Source organism: Triticum dicoccoides, chromosome 2B (assembly GCF_002162155.2).
Source record: "Triticum dicoccoides isolate Atlit2015 ecotype Zavitan chromosome 2B, WEW_v2.0, whole genome shotgun sequence".
Lineage (NCBI taxonomy): Eukaryota > Viridiplantae > Streptophyta > Magnoliopsida > Poales > Poaceae > Triticum > Triticum dicoccoides.
Genome location: NC_041383.1, coordinates 408329634 through 408343971, shown reverse-complemented (window position 1 = coordinate 408343971; position 14338 = coordinate 408329634).

Here is a 14338-nt window from a genome sequence, read left to right as displayed (position 1 = left end):
ACCAAAGAAGGACAAATCCTGGCGCGTGTGCGTCGACTTCAAAGACCTCAACAAGGCTTGCCCCAAGGATCCCTTCCCCCTCCCTCGCATCGACCAAATCATCGATGCCACCGCAGGACACGACTCACTATGTTTCCTTGACGCATACTCCGGATACCATCAAATAAAGATGGCAGAGTCCGACCAGGCTGCAACGGCCTTCATAACGCCATATGGTCCTTTTTGCTTCAACACTATGCCTTTCGGGCTTAAAAATGCCGGCGCAACCTATCAACGCATGATTCAAACATGCCTGGAAAAGCAAATCGGCAAAACAGTGGAGGCCTATGTGGACGACGTGGTCATAAAAACAAGACACGTCGAAACCCTAATAGATGACTTGAGGCTCACGTTCGATAACCTCCGAACATACGACATCAAGCTAAACCCGGAAAAGTGTGTTTTCGGTGTACCCTCCAGGAAGCTGCTCGACGACATCAAGCCTATGTGGACGGACGCAGCTGCGGTCAGACTGGACGAAATAAAGACCTTATTGGCCAGTAATACAGTCCTAACAGTGCCAAATACTGGCGAACCTATGCTATTGTATATAGCTGCAACACATCAAGTTGTGAGCGCAGTGCTCGTCGTCGAACGAGAGGCTGACGGATACAAATTCCCGCTCCAGAAGCCGGTATATTACGTATCCACGGTCCTCACCCCATGCAAATCCCGATACCCACACTATCAAAAGATAGCATACGCGGTCTTCATGGCATCCCAGAAGCTACGACACTACTTCCAAGAGTGTTCGATTACGGTGGCCTCCGAAGTACCACTCAACGACATAATAAACAACCATGACGCTACGGGACGGATTGCTAAATGGGCCATTGAGCTTCTCCCGTTTGAGATAACATACAAACCATGGCGGGCCATTAAGTCGCAAGTATTGGCTGACTTCGTCCCCAAATGGAGAGAAGACGAACTCCCTAAAGAGTACGGCGTGTACTCTAACTGGATCATGCACTTCGACGGCTCTAAAATGCTGGCCGGATTGGGAGTAGGTGTAGTCCTGACATCTCCCACCGAAGACACGGTCCAATATGTACTCCAAATATTATACACAGACTCCAATAACGCAGCTGAATACGAGGCTCTGTTGCATGGTCTTCGGATGGCAGTCTCTATGGGCATTCAACGCCTGGAGGTGCGCGGCGATTCAAACCTTGCAATATCACAAATAAACAGAGACTTTGATGCCAAGGATCCGAAAATGGCAGCCTACCGTAATGCCGTCCTCAAAATGTCTGCTCGGTTCGAGGGGCTTGAATTCCACCATGTGGCTCAAGAAAACAATCAAGCGGTGGATGTCCTCACCCGCATCGGCGCTAAACGCGACCCTGTCCCACCCAACATATTCCTGGAAAGTTTGTTCAAGCCATCCGTGGTATGGGAAGGGGAGTTTGGCAACACTAGCACGGACCCAACTACACCCCCAGATTCCGAACCATCAGACGTAATCAGAGGCTCCGCCACTGAAATAACACCTTCGGCCCATGAAATCATGGCTGTAATCGCCTCGTGGACCGAGCCTTTCTTGGCCTACCTAAATAGGCAGGAGCTCCCCGAGGACCAAAATGAAGCACGTTGTATTGTGCGGTGTTCAAAGGCCTACAAAGTACATGAGGGAGAACTCTATAAGAAGAGTGCGACCAGAGTGCTCCAAAGATGCATCTCCAAAGAGGAAGGGCGGCAGCTCTTGGCTGAAATCCATGCCGGACTCGGCGGGTACCATGCCGCAGCTCGGGCACTTGTCAGCAAGGCCTTCCGTACAGGCTTCTATTGGCCAACAGCCCGAGCAGACGCATAGGACCTTGTCCAACACTGCGTCGGTTGCCAGCTCTTTGCCAATCAGAGTCACATGCCCCCTACCGCTCTCCAAACAATCCCCATCACTTGGCCCTTTGCAGTCTGGGGGCTGGATATGGTCGGACTCCTTAAAGGGGGAAGCCATAAGAAAAAAATACTTATTGGTCATGGTGGACAAGTTCACCAAAAATTGATAGAAGCTAAACCAATCAAAATGGCCGAATCTGGACCAGTGATTGACTTCATATCCGGGGTTGTACACCGATACAGCGTCCCACACAGCATCATCACTGATAATGGCTCAAACTTCACAGCCGATGAAGTGAAAACTTGGTGCGGCAACATGGGCATTAAGCTCGATTACGCCTCCGTCTACCATCCCCAAACAAACGGCCAGGTTGAATGTGCAAACGGTCTCATCATGAGCGGCATCAAACCTAGACTAGTGCGATCCTTGACTGAATCGGACACGCACTGGGTCGAGAAGCTCGACTCCGTACTCTGGGGGCTGTGGACCACGCCGAATTGCACCTCCGGATACACACCATTTTTTATGGTGTACGGCGCAGAAGCAGTACTACCATGCGACATAATACATGATTCACCTCGCGTGCGCATGTACGAAGAGAAGGAAGCCGAGTTAGATCGGCAGGACAACTTAGATGCCCTAGAGGAGGAGCGCGACGTCGCAAAAGCCCGTTCCGCATTCTATCAGCAGTAGGCTCGACAATACCAAAGCAGAGAAGTGCGGGCCAAAACTTATAATATTGGCGAACTCGTTCTACACCTACCAGAGAAGAAGAAGGACAAGCTCAAACCTAAGTTGGAGGGTCCCTTCGTTATTGATAAAGTTCTCACCGGAGGAGCGTACCACCTACGTAATGCATCCGATAACAGACTCGAGCCGAACCCATGGAACGTGGCCAGACTCCGGAGATTCTACGCCTAGCGCTGAACTCAGTGTTCGTCTCCTTACCCCCTCCTTTTTAATTACATTCCTCCACCTTTTTCCTTTCTCGGCCTTCTTCCTTCTTCACACAAAGTACTCAATACAGTGCGGATGCTCGGATCACTCCGGCCGCACTATGTGTGTAAGCTATACCTGGAGGCTTGCTATATGGAAGCTAAATATAATTGCTTTCATGGCTTATTGCCTATCACATATGCATTCTTTTTCCATATGTGCCTTTTCTTCACCATTATATGCATCGATATGACTTAAGATGTGGCCATGCTGGGTTGCCTGGCTCTTGTGTTTATGCCCTACGTTCTCGTTAATTCGGCTAGGGCATAAGGGGAGCACCTCTGCGATTGTTACTGCCGGTTCAGCCGGATGTGTACCTCAGACTGGGTGAAGCCAAAAACTAGTGTTCTTAAGGGAATATTCGGTCGGTGAACAAAAGATGTTTTTCGTGTATTACAATTTGAATCCCCAGAAGTTTTTGTATCCTGCGTCTCTGTTCGCAGTCCGGACATGTACATCGATGCATGCGTACCCAGGGAAAGGAACCCCTAACGGAACTATTCTCCCTGGAAGATGTTTCTTACTATCCATGTAATATAACATAACTAGTTGGGTACTTGTCTGTTCAAGCACTTATGACCCCTATGCCTGGTTTCCAGACATACCCCGGTTCTGTATAACTGAGCGGGTATTCGGATACACCCCGGACTATCGGATCCGGGGGCTGAAGCGAAAAGGTCCGCCATGACAAATGATTTTAATCCGGCTAGGGACTACATATGTCCATTAAATTACATAGTCACTTGGACTGACTATATTCTTCCCCTATACCATCCAACATGCTATCTAGCTTACAATCATGTTGGGAATACTTTGCGGCTAACGCTACCTGGTCATACACCAGACTCACGGGAATTTCTTGCCCATCTGGCCCCGCCGGTCCGACTTCGGCCATATGGTTCGGGTCAAGCTTGGTGTAGCGCGTCTTCAGCATAGCCCAGGCTTCTCTTGCACCTTGTCGGCAGGCTGACATCTTCCATAATCGGAAGCGTCGTCGTGCTCCTTGGAGCATATCCACGAGCTCCCCCATACCTTTTGGAAGGAAGTTGGATGGCCACAAGCCTGGGCAATACCCTGCATCACCTGTCGATCTCGCTCGTGCAGCTGTGAGAGGTCTTGCAGCAAATCGTCTGCAGACGCGGGTATCTCCTCTTCAGGGCGGCCCGTCAACATACCTACAGATATAAATTCTTTCAATATGCTTCTTCGCCGAGCTGTACTGTAGTTCGTCTAGGCACTTACCATAAATGTCGTGACGAAGCCTTCTGTTCTCCTTCACAGAGTCCGCCAGCTGAGCACGAACATCTCCTAATTCGACGCCCAGCCGGACATTGGCATCTTGAAGATTATTCTTCTCCTGCCTAACTTGCGTAAGAATACGCTCGCCAGCTTTTAGCTGCCTTTGGAGACGTGACTCGTCACCTCTTATGACCTCCGGATTCACCCCGAGATTGTCTGCAGAACTTTCTATTAGATTTATCATATAAGCTACTTACTAACTGGTACATTTCCAGTCAATTGAGACAAATGTTACCAAATGAGGCCTTTTGGGATTCCTCTAGCTTGGCAGCCGCGGCCCTCAGTTGCGTCTTGCACTCCTCCAGCTCTCGAGACAATTGGGCATTCTTATTTACAAGGACCTGTGCATAAATTGATCCTTAAAACAGTTGTCCCAACCGTTTCAAGTCTCAGGGGCTACTGCTATACATGCTTATCAAATTTTCTTACCCGTATATCTTTGGCATACTGATCTGTCGCCCGGGCAAGCCCACCTTGAGCACCTCGGATGTATACGTCTCCTGAATTGAAAGCATTAAATGCCTCTTCGGAAAAGATGTTGTTGCGAAGTACGGCCCATCGGCGTCGGTGATTCATGGCACTCTCTACTTCGGAATTCGTGGCGGAGAGCATATCCGCATCCTCTGTCGGAGGACAATTCGGCATCGGCCCCGCGTCCGCTTCCTCTCTCGAAGCCGGTCCTGGAATCCGGCTGGTGGAAGCGTGATTGGCAGGATCTCCGGATATAGTTCGGCTACTTCTCTTTCTGCCAAGACACAAAGGGTGTTGTCACATTTCAAACACAATAATCACAGAGCAGGTTTTTATCATACCTCTGTAGCAGTGTTTCGTCCCTAACCGCTTTCCTCTTAAGCCTGCCCGATCCGGACACCCTTTGCCTACGAGTCCCCAGGGGCTCGGCACCGCACTCTGACTGTCATCTCTGCAAAAATACAACACTTCAGGTATAAGGCATGGCATCAGAAAGGAGTCCTCTTCGGAGGATAGGGTTTTTTGGCTTGGCTTACACGTGATGCTCGTAGCAGTCCGGGATAGTCGGCGACAATAGCCACTGAGGCGCCATCGCAGCTTTCCTGATAAAATGTCCCGTTGACGACCTCCACAGTAATATTCGGGTCTTCTTCGAGTCCTTGATCGAAGGCCCTTCCCGAGTCCTCTGGCTGCAGGGGGGGCGCTGGAGAATCCTTCCACGGCCCTCCTCAGTTCCTGCTCAGAAATGTTGAAGTAAATAATCGTGACAAAGGACGCTAGAATGAAGCAGGGGAAAGAGCGACGACTTACCCAGCTTGTGGGGTTGTACATAGAAAACCCATCCTGCGGTTTAATATGAAGGAATTCTTCTTCTTCTCCTTTATACAAATCGGACATTGTCCTTGCTAGTGCGGTGGCAGAGTCCGGACCCTTACAACCACAGCGGGTGGCATCATCTTCCCCGTTGTAGTGCCACATGGGCTTTCCCCGATATTGAAGCGGCTGCACTCCCCGCATTATGCATATTGCCATAACCTCGACTATCGTCGGCCCTGATTTGGCCAGTGTCTTTATCCTGCTCATCAGGAAGTGTATTTCTCTGGTATCCTCCTCTTGGGGGCCCTGAGGGCGCCAACTTCAGCGTGCCTTCGGCGGCATTACTGAACTCAGGGAGACCTGTCTAGACTGGATCCGAAAGGGGAACATCATCGACATAAAACCACTCCGAGGACCAGTTCTCCGGTGCCTTCTTGGGAGTACCGGATAGGTATCTGGTCTCGGCGACGCACCATACTTCGGCTCCGCCCACTTGACAAATGGATTCCCCCTGGTTGCAAGGGACAAGGCAGAACAACTTCTTCCATATCCGGAAGTGAGCCTCGCAGCCCAGAAATAGTTCACAAAGGGCAATGTATCCTTCTATGTGCAGCACGGAGGCAGGGGTGAAGTTGTGCAACTGGAGGCCGTAGAACTCCAGGAGCCCGTGATGGAATGGGTGGATTGGAAACCCGACGCCTCTCAGCAGATGCGGGATGAGGCATATTCGCTCCCCCGGGGATAGATTAGGAGATCTCTACGCTTGCTCCCCGCCATTATAGGTGGCCAATCCGGCTCGGACAGGGACCATGAACGCCGGTGGAAGAAACCCTTGGGTCTGCAGCTCTACTAAGCGGTTTTGAGGAACGGAACATTCTTCCCAACCACCTGGCCTAGAGCTACGGGAACGAGAGGAAGAGCTACGACGACCGGCCATGCTGGAATGATTTTTTCTGGGCACGCTCTATTGAATGCTCGCTGAAGGGAAGATGGTGAAGCTTGGATCTGAGAATCCCCGTCCCTTCAAATAGACGATTCGCTTGCAGGACCGGGGTGGAGAATGCAAAAATGCCCGGGCTCCTCGTATTCGCTCGACACATGGAGATGGTCATTATTGAAGCACAGAAGCCAAGGAGTACAACATTGATGGGGAACCGGACACTGTTCGCTACAACAGGTACTCTGGAGTATTCGGAGATGGAACCCGCCTTGCAATGCCGAAGACGAACTGCGCGCCGGACTCATCGTCATTGAAGCCCGGTTCAGGGGCTACTGAGGGAGTCCTGGATTAGGGGGTATCCGGACAGCCGGACTATATACCTTGGCCGGACTATTGGAGCGTGAAGATACAAGACTCAAGACTTCGTCTCGTGTCCGGATGGGACTCTCCTTTGCGTGGAAGACAAGCTTGGTGATCCAGATATTATATTTCCTTCTTTGTAACCGACTCCATGTAAACCCTAGCCCTCTCCGGTGTCTATATAAACCGGAGAGTTTAGTCCTTAGAGATAGAATCATAATCATCATAGGCTAGCTTCGAGGGTTTAGCCTCTACAATCTCGTGGTAGATCAACTCTTGTACTACTCATATCATCAATATCAATCAAGCAGGAAGTAGGGTTTTACCTCCATCGAGAGGGCCCGAACCTGGGTAAACATTGTGTCCCTTGCCTCCTGTTACCATCAGCCTTAGACGCACAGATCGGGACCCCCTACCCGAGATCCGCCGGTTTTGACACCGACAATCACCAAGCATGAAATAGTGAAGAAGCTTCCGAGATGACTTGACAGCTCCTTCGGCACCTTGGCTCTAATGATACAAGAGTGTCCTGACTTCAAAGACCTCGATCCATCTAACATACTTGAGAGGCTCAATACACATGAGTTCCAGCTATCTGAGAAAAGAGATATCTATGGTCCCAACTATGGCCGATCCCATGCTTTGATGGCTAAGGCTGTTTCCTCATCTGAAGAAGAATTTGACTGCAATTCTGGTGATCCTGAAGACATTGGCAAAGAGCTTGCAATGCTTGTGAGGAAGTTCCATAAGTTCTCCAAGAAGAATCGCTTCAACAAGTCTTCAAGATCCAGCTCAAAGAATGATGAGGCTTCATCTCGTGACTACAAGAAGAGAACTTGCCACAAATGCAAGAAGACGGGCCACTACATCTCTGAGTGTCCTCAATGGGACAAGGAATCAGATAAAAAGAAGAAGAGCAAGGAGTATGATTCTGATGACAAGAAGAAGAAGAAGAAGAAATCGTCAAAGTCTTCATCAAAGTCTTCGTCTCAAAAGAAGACCTCATCAAGCAAGGCTCGTGCATTTATTGGCAAGGAGATGGATTCAGATGAGGAGTCTGCTTCTGAGGAGGTGGAGGTGGAGTCTCAGGAGGAGTCTGATTCAGGCGTGGCTAGCCTGGCTCTTGCTTTGGCATTCGTCGCCAAGTCCATCTTCAACACTGAAGACAATGGTCACACCACCGAAGCTGAAGCTGATGATGAGGATGACTCAGCTCCAACCTACTGCTTCATGGCACGGGGTTCCAAGGTAAACTCACGAGATGCTTACTTCCAAACCTCTAGTGCAGATGACTCCGAATGTGATTCCAAACCTAGTTATAAGACACTTGCAAAAATTGCAACTGAACAACAAACTGCTATGGAACATATTCAAAAGCTGCTAGACAAAAGTGATGACCTGTTGGACGCGGAAATGAATCGAACTCAGTCCTTAATCAAACACATTAAAAATCTTCGTGTTAAGTACAAGGAACTTGAGAGTCATCATGAAACTCTCTCAGACTCTCATGAGAAGCTTTCCTACGATTATCTTCAAAGGAAGCACGATCTTGAGAAACTAAGAGCGTCTCATGAAGATCTTCAAAAAGAGAATGATTCACTACTCGCTCAACAGATCAGTTTTGCTCAGGAAGAATTTGTTCCACCATGTTTAAAATGTCTTGAGTGTAATAATGCTGTCTCTGTTGCTGAATGTTCTACTGCCTCTAATGTTGCAATATCTTCAATTGCTGATGTGGTAACTAACCCCTCTACTGAGGATGCAACTATTATTGCTGATGAGAATGCTATTTTGAAGACATTGCTTGAAACAAGCATGTAAAAAAGCCTCAAAGGGCATCGGACTCTGTGCGATGTCCTCAAGAAATAGATTTTGAACCAAAACCCTAGGAAAGAGGATGTTGGGTTTGAGATGAAAATGAATGTTGATGGTTCTTACTGGACACCTAAGCAGTACCCAAAACCACCTGGGTTGCTGCTAAGGATCCTTTAGTGGACCCATCCACTTTATCTGGCATCACTTGTGCTAACCCTGTTGTCATTGATGAATCATTTGACTCCAATTATAAACTGTTTAAGAATCAGAATGGTGAAGTGTTTGCCAGGTATATTGGTACTAACTGCAGGAATGGGCCACCCTTGAAGAAGATTTGGGTGCCCAAAAGTTGTCTTGAGAAGCTTCCCGTGAATGTCGTCATGACACCACCAGGGAAGAAGACAAACCCCAGAGCAAAGGCATCATATGGCCCAAAGGCTTCATATAGACAGAGGACCACACATGGTCACCCTAACACCAATGTTTTGCAGGAAAACCATCATCAGACTCGTGAATATGAGCGTGTTTCTTCTAACCGCTATGTTCACAAAACTAAGAACTTTTCTACATATCCATATGAGTATTATTCACCTCCTGCAAAGCTATTTGCTAGGGCTCCCAAGCCAAAGTTCTCAGATGCTGCACTTAGACTTATTGCTTCTAAGCCACCCCTGAAGATGTGGGTGGTTAATAAGAATTAACTTCTCTTGTAGGGAAAGGTCTCCAGCTGAAAATCAAAGACTTCTGCGCCAATGCTAGGGACCTAAAACATCTTGTGGGATGCAAGATAAAGTGCCAGAATGGTCTTACCATGTATTTCGTCCCAGGGTTTCTTGACGAGCATCCTATCATGCCCAACCAGAATCTCAACTTTGATAATATGCTTGTTCACTACATGTTTCTACTTCACAATACTCTTTGTGAAGCCTATCCTGCTAACTGCACTATATGGTACGACTCTGAAAGCCACTGAATGGATCATGGATAGCGGTTGTACTAACCACATGACTGGTGATCGAAGTCTTCTCATGGATTCAACCCTACGTCCATCTACTAAAAGCCACATCACATTCGCTAACACTGGCGAAAGCAAGGTATTGGGTCTAGGTAGAGTTGCTTTCTCAAAGGATCAGTACATGGATAAAGTGATGCTTATTGAATCCCTTGGGTACAACTTAATCTCTGTCTCAATGCTTTGTGATCTGAATATGATTGTGATATTTGGAAAATCTCGTTTTCTTGTGCTAATGGAATCTGACAAATCGTTAGTCTTCGAAGGCTATCGAAGAGGTAATCTGTATATGGTAGATTTCTCAGCAGGACCACATCCTGTCGTATGTCTTCTAGCAAAAGCTTCAGAGTACAGGCTCTGGCATCGACGTCTAGGATATGCGGGCATGAGGAACTTACACACTCTCGTGAAGAAGAAGCACATCATTGGCATCGAGGGCGTCCAGTTCAAGAAATATCATCTATGTGGTGCTTGTGAAGCTGGGAAGATGACTAGAGCCAAGCATCCCTCGAAGACAATCATGACTACATCACGTCCCTTCAAGTTGTTTCACATGGACGTATTTGTCCCTATTCACTATTCTACCCTCACTACTACTACACATCTCTATGGCTTCGTTATTGTTGATGATTATTCAAGATACACTTGGGTACACATAATTCTCTATAAGAATGAGGTGTAGGATGTATTCAGACGCTTCACAAATTGCGCCATGATGAATTATGGCATAAAGATCAAGCACATTCGGAGTGACAATGGCACTAAGTTCAAGAACGCTAGCCTCGACATTTATCTTGATACATTGGGCATCACACATGAGTTCTCTGCACCATACACACCTTAGAAGAATGGCATCATGGAGCGCAAGGACAGAACGCTCATTAAGATAGCGTGCACAATGCTCGATGAATACAAGACTCCAAGAAAATTTTGGCCCGAAGCCATTGATATTGCATGCCACATCATCAACAGAGTTTATCTTCACAAGTTCTTCAAGAAGACATCTTATGAACTATTGGGGAACGCGGTAATTTCAAAAAAAAATCCTACGATCACGCAAGATCTATCTAGGTGATGCATAAAAATGAGAGGGGAGAGTGTGTCCACGTACCCTCGTAGACCGAAAGCGGAAGCGTTTCAATAACACGGTTGATGTAGTCGAACGTCTTTGCGATCCAATCGATCCAAGTATCGAATGTACGGCACCTCCGCGTTCAGCACATCTTTAGCTCGATGACGTCCCTCGTGCTCTTGATCCAGTTAAGGACAAGGGTGAGTTCCGTCAGCACAATGGCGTGGCGATGGTGATGATGATGCTACCGGCGTAGGGCTTCGCCTGAGCACTATGATGGTATGATCGAGGTGTGTAACTGTGGAGGGGGCACTGCACACGGTTGGGAGAGAAACTTGTGTGTTCTAGGGTGCCCCCATACCCCCTTATATAAAGGAGCAAGGGGGAGGCTGGCCGGCCCCTAGGGCGTGCCCCAAGAGAGGAGTCCTACTAGGACTACTAGTCCTAGTAGGATTCCACCAAGAGGGAAAGAGGGGGAAGGAAGGAGAAGCAGAGGGAGTAGGACAGGGGGCGCCGTTGTCGGTGTCAAAACCGGCGGATCTCGGGTAGGGGGTCCCGATCTGTGCATCTAAGGCTAATGGTAACAGGAGGCAAGGGACATGATGTTTCACCCAGGTTCGGGCCCTCTCGATGGAGGTAAAACCCAACTTCCTTCTTGATTGATCTTGATGATATGAGTACTACAAGAGTTGATCTACCATGAGACCGTAGAGGCTAAACCCTAGAAGCTAGCCTATGACGATTATGATTGTCCTTCTACAGACTAAACCCTCCGGTTTATATAGACACTGGAGGGGGCTATGGTTTATACAGAGTCGGTTACAAAGACGGAGATCTAACATCCGGATCGCCAAGCTTGTCTTCCACGCAAAGGAGAGTCCCATCCGGACACGGGACGAAGTCTTGAGTCTTGCATCTTCACGGTCCAATAGTCCGTCCAAAGTATATAGTCCGGCTGTCTGGGTACCCCCTAATCCAGGACTCCCTTAGTAGCCCCTGAACCAGGCTTCAATGACGATGAGTCCGGCGCGCAGTTTGTCTTCGGCATTGGAAGGCGGGTTCCATCTCCGAATACTCCAAAGTAAACCTCGAACACTTAAATTGTGTCCGACTCTGCAAGGCGATTTTTACATACCACCGTAGAGAGAACAATTATTCCATAAATATAATCTGCTAACAACTTTAGATGACATGCCATCACACCATGGTCGAGTCATTATTCGAACCGTTTTCCCACAACCAGCCACCGCACATATTGCGAGGCGGCTTCCTCGGCACGTCTTGTCGAAGCAGAGATCATGTCCCCTTATCACGGGATTCTCATCAATACGGGTACGGGTAACCCAACCGTGCCATCAACCGTGGCGCTTGGGAAACAAGCGATTTTTAACAGGCAAGTGGGGAGGCACTCCATTTTCGTTGCCTCTATAAAGGGATAAGGATTCCCCATTTTTACCCATGCCTTCTCCCTCCTTCGCTTATCCATTCTCGCACCCTCGAGCTCCAGCACCCTAATTCAGGCCTTCTCCGCACAGTCAAACATGTCCGGAGCAGGAGGCAAGTGGGTGGCCTCCTCCGTCAAGGAGGAGCACATTACGAAGCTCCAGGCAGCCGGATACTTGGCCGCAGATGTTGCGCATCGGCTGCCGGACGCAGGGCAGATTATTCCGACTCCAGGACCCCACGAGAGGTTCGTGTTCCTCTCCCACTTCGTCCGTGGACTGGGATTTCCACTTCATCCCTTTGTCCGGGGGCTCATGTTTTACTATGGGCTGGACTTCCATGATCTAGCCCCAAATTTCGTCCTCAACATCTCGGTGTTTATCGTCGTGTGCAAGGCCTTCCTCTGCATCAAGCCCCACTCCGGCCTATGGCTACAAATCTTCTGTGTGAAGCCAAAGATCGTGAGCGGCCAGCAAGCGGAGTGCAGAGGCGCCATGGTGGGCAGGATGCCCAATGTTACCTGGCTTGACAGCTCCTTCGCGGAGACTGTGAAAGGGTGGCAATCGGGGTGGTTCTACATCACCGAGCCGCGCGATGCCAACTGGGCGGCGGCCCCCGAATTCCGATCCGGCATTCCCATGCGGCTCACTTCCTGGGAGAAGAAGGGCTTGGCCTGGGGCGAACCTGCAGAGCTGACAGGACTTCAGAACTGCATTAAAAATATGATAGACAAGAAGATCAAACTCGTCAACGTGGTCCAGGTCATGCTCGTCCGCCGAATCCTTCCGTGCCAAAGACGGGCATTCAATCTGTGGGAGTTCAATCCGGCCGAACACCAGACACTTCAGGAGCTTTACGGCACGACGCACAAGGACGCATGGAAGGTGCTATTCAAGGCCTCCGAAATACCTCCTCCCACATCCGAAGACCGCGGACTCCACGTCACGCGGCTCCCCCATCCGGTGAGTTTTCTGACAATCACCAGATGTACCTTTCCCAGCATACTCATGGCAGGATTTTAAGTCACCGTGTGTATTTAATCAGGATTACATGGTGACGGCAGAGCGGATCGATTGTCCGGCTCCACTGCCAGAAGATCCAGCAACTGCTCTCCTGACGGAGATGCTAGTCCTGGTGCCTTACAATGTGCCAGAAAAGAAGGCCGAAAATAAGGCCACAGGGACCAGGAAGGGTCTCCGGCATAAGGTCACACCGGATGCCTCGTCCGAAGACGATGAGGCACGCTCCTCCCACGAAGGGGAGGAGGATAAGAAAAGGGCCGCCCCATCAGGGGAGGCCGAAGGGTCTAAGAGGGCGGCCTTGGGGACCAGGAAGGGTCCCGGTGCAAGGCCGTCATAGACTCGTCGTCCGAGGACGACGAGGCAGATTCCTCCCGCGGAGGCGGGGAGAAACACGAAGAAATTCTGCCTCCCCACATTGGGGAGGAGAAGAAAAGGAAAGCCGCCCCGCAAGGGGAGGCTAGGACGCCCAAGAAGGGAAAGGCGTCCCTTTCGGATCTCTCCACCACGGCCGCCTACAGCGAGGAGGAGTGGCTACCCAGGGGCAAGCCCCTGGTGAGATCGTAAGTATCCGAACTCTATAATACTTTAGCGCGACTTAGCTTCATAGTTTGTTATGACACCGAACATGTATATGCAGTCCGGCCAGGACCCATCCCGAGGTATCCTCTTCGGATGGGTCTTTGAGCGATTCGGCGATGAATTCGCTTCCAACGGCCACCTCCCCTCGGCCTGCAGATGACATGGAGGTGTGGTCCCAAAGGGTACCAAAGCAGGGTGTCGGTGTCAAAACCGTCGGATCTCGGGTAGGGGGTCCCGAACTATGCGCCTAGGCGGATGGTAACAGGAGACAAGGGACACGATGTTTTTACCCAGGTTCGGGCCCTCTCGATGGAGGTAAAACCCTACTCCTGCTTGATTAATATTGATGATATGGGTAGTACAAGAGTAGATCTACCACGAGATCAAAGAGGCTAAACCCTAGAAGCTAGCCTATGGTATGATTGTTGTTCGTCCTACGGACTAAAACCCTCCGGTTTATATAGGCACCGAAGAGGGTTAGGGTTACACAGAGATGGTTACAATGGTAGGAGATCTACATATCCGTATCGCCAAGCTTGCCTTCCACGCCAAGGAAAGTCCCATCCGGACACTGGACAAAGTCTTCAATCTTGTATCTTCATAGTCCAGGAGTCCGGCCAAAGGTGATAGTTCG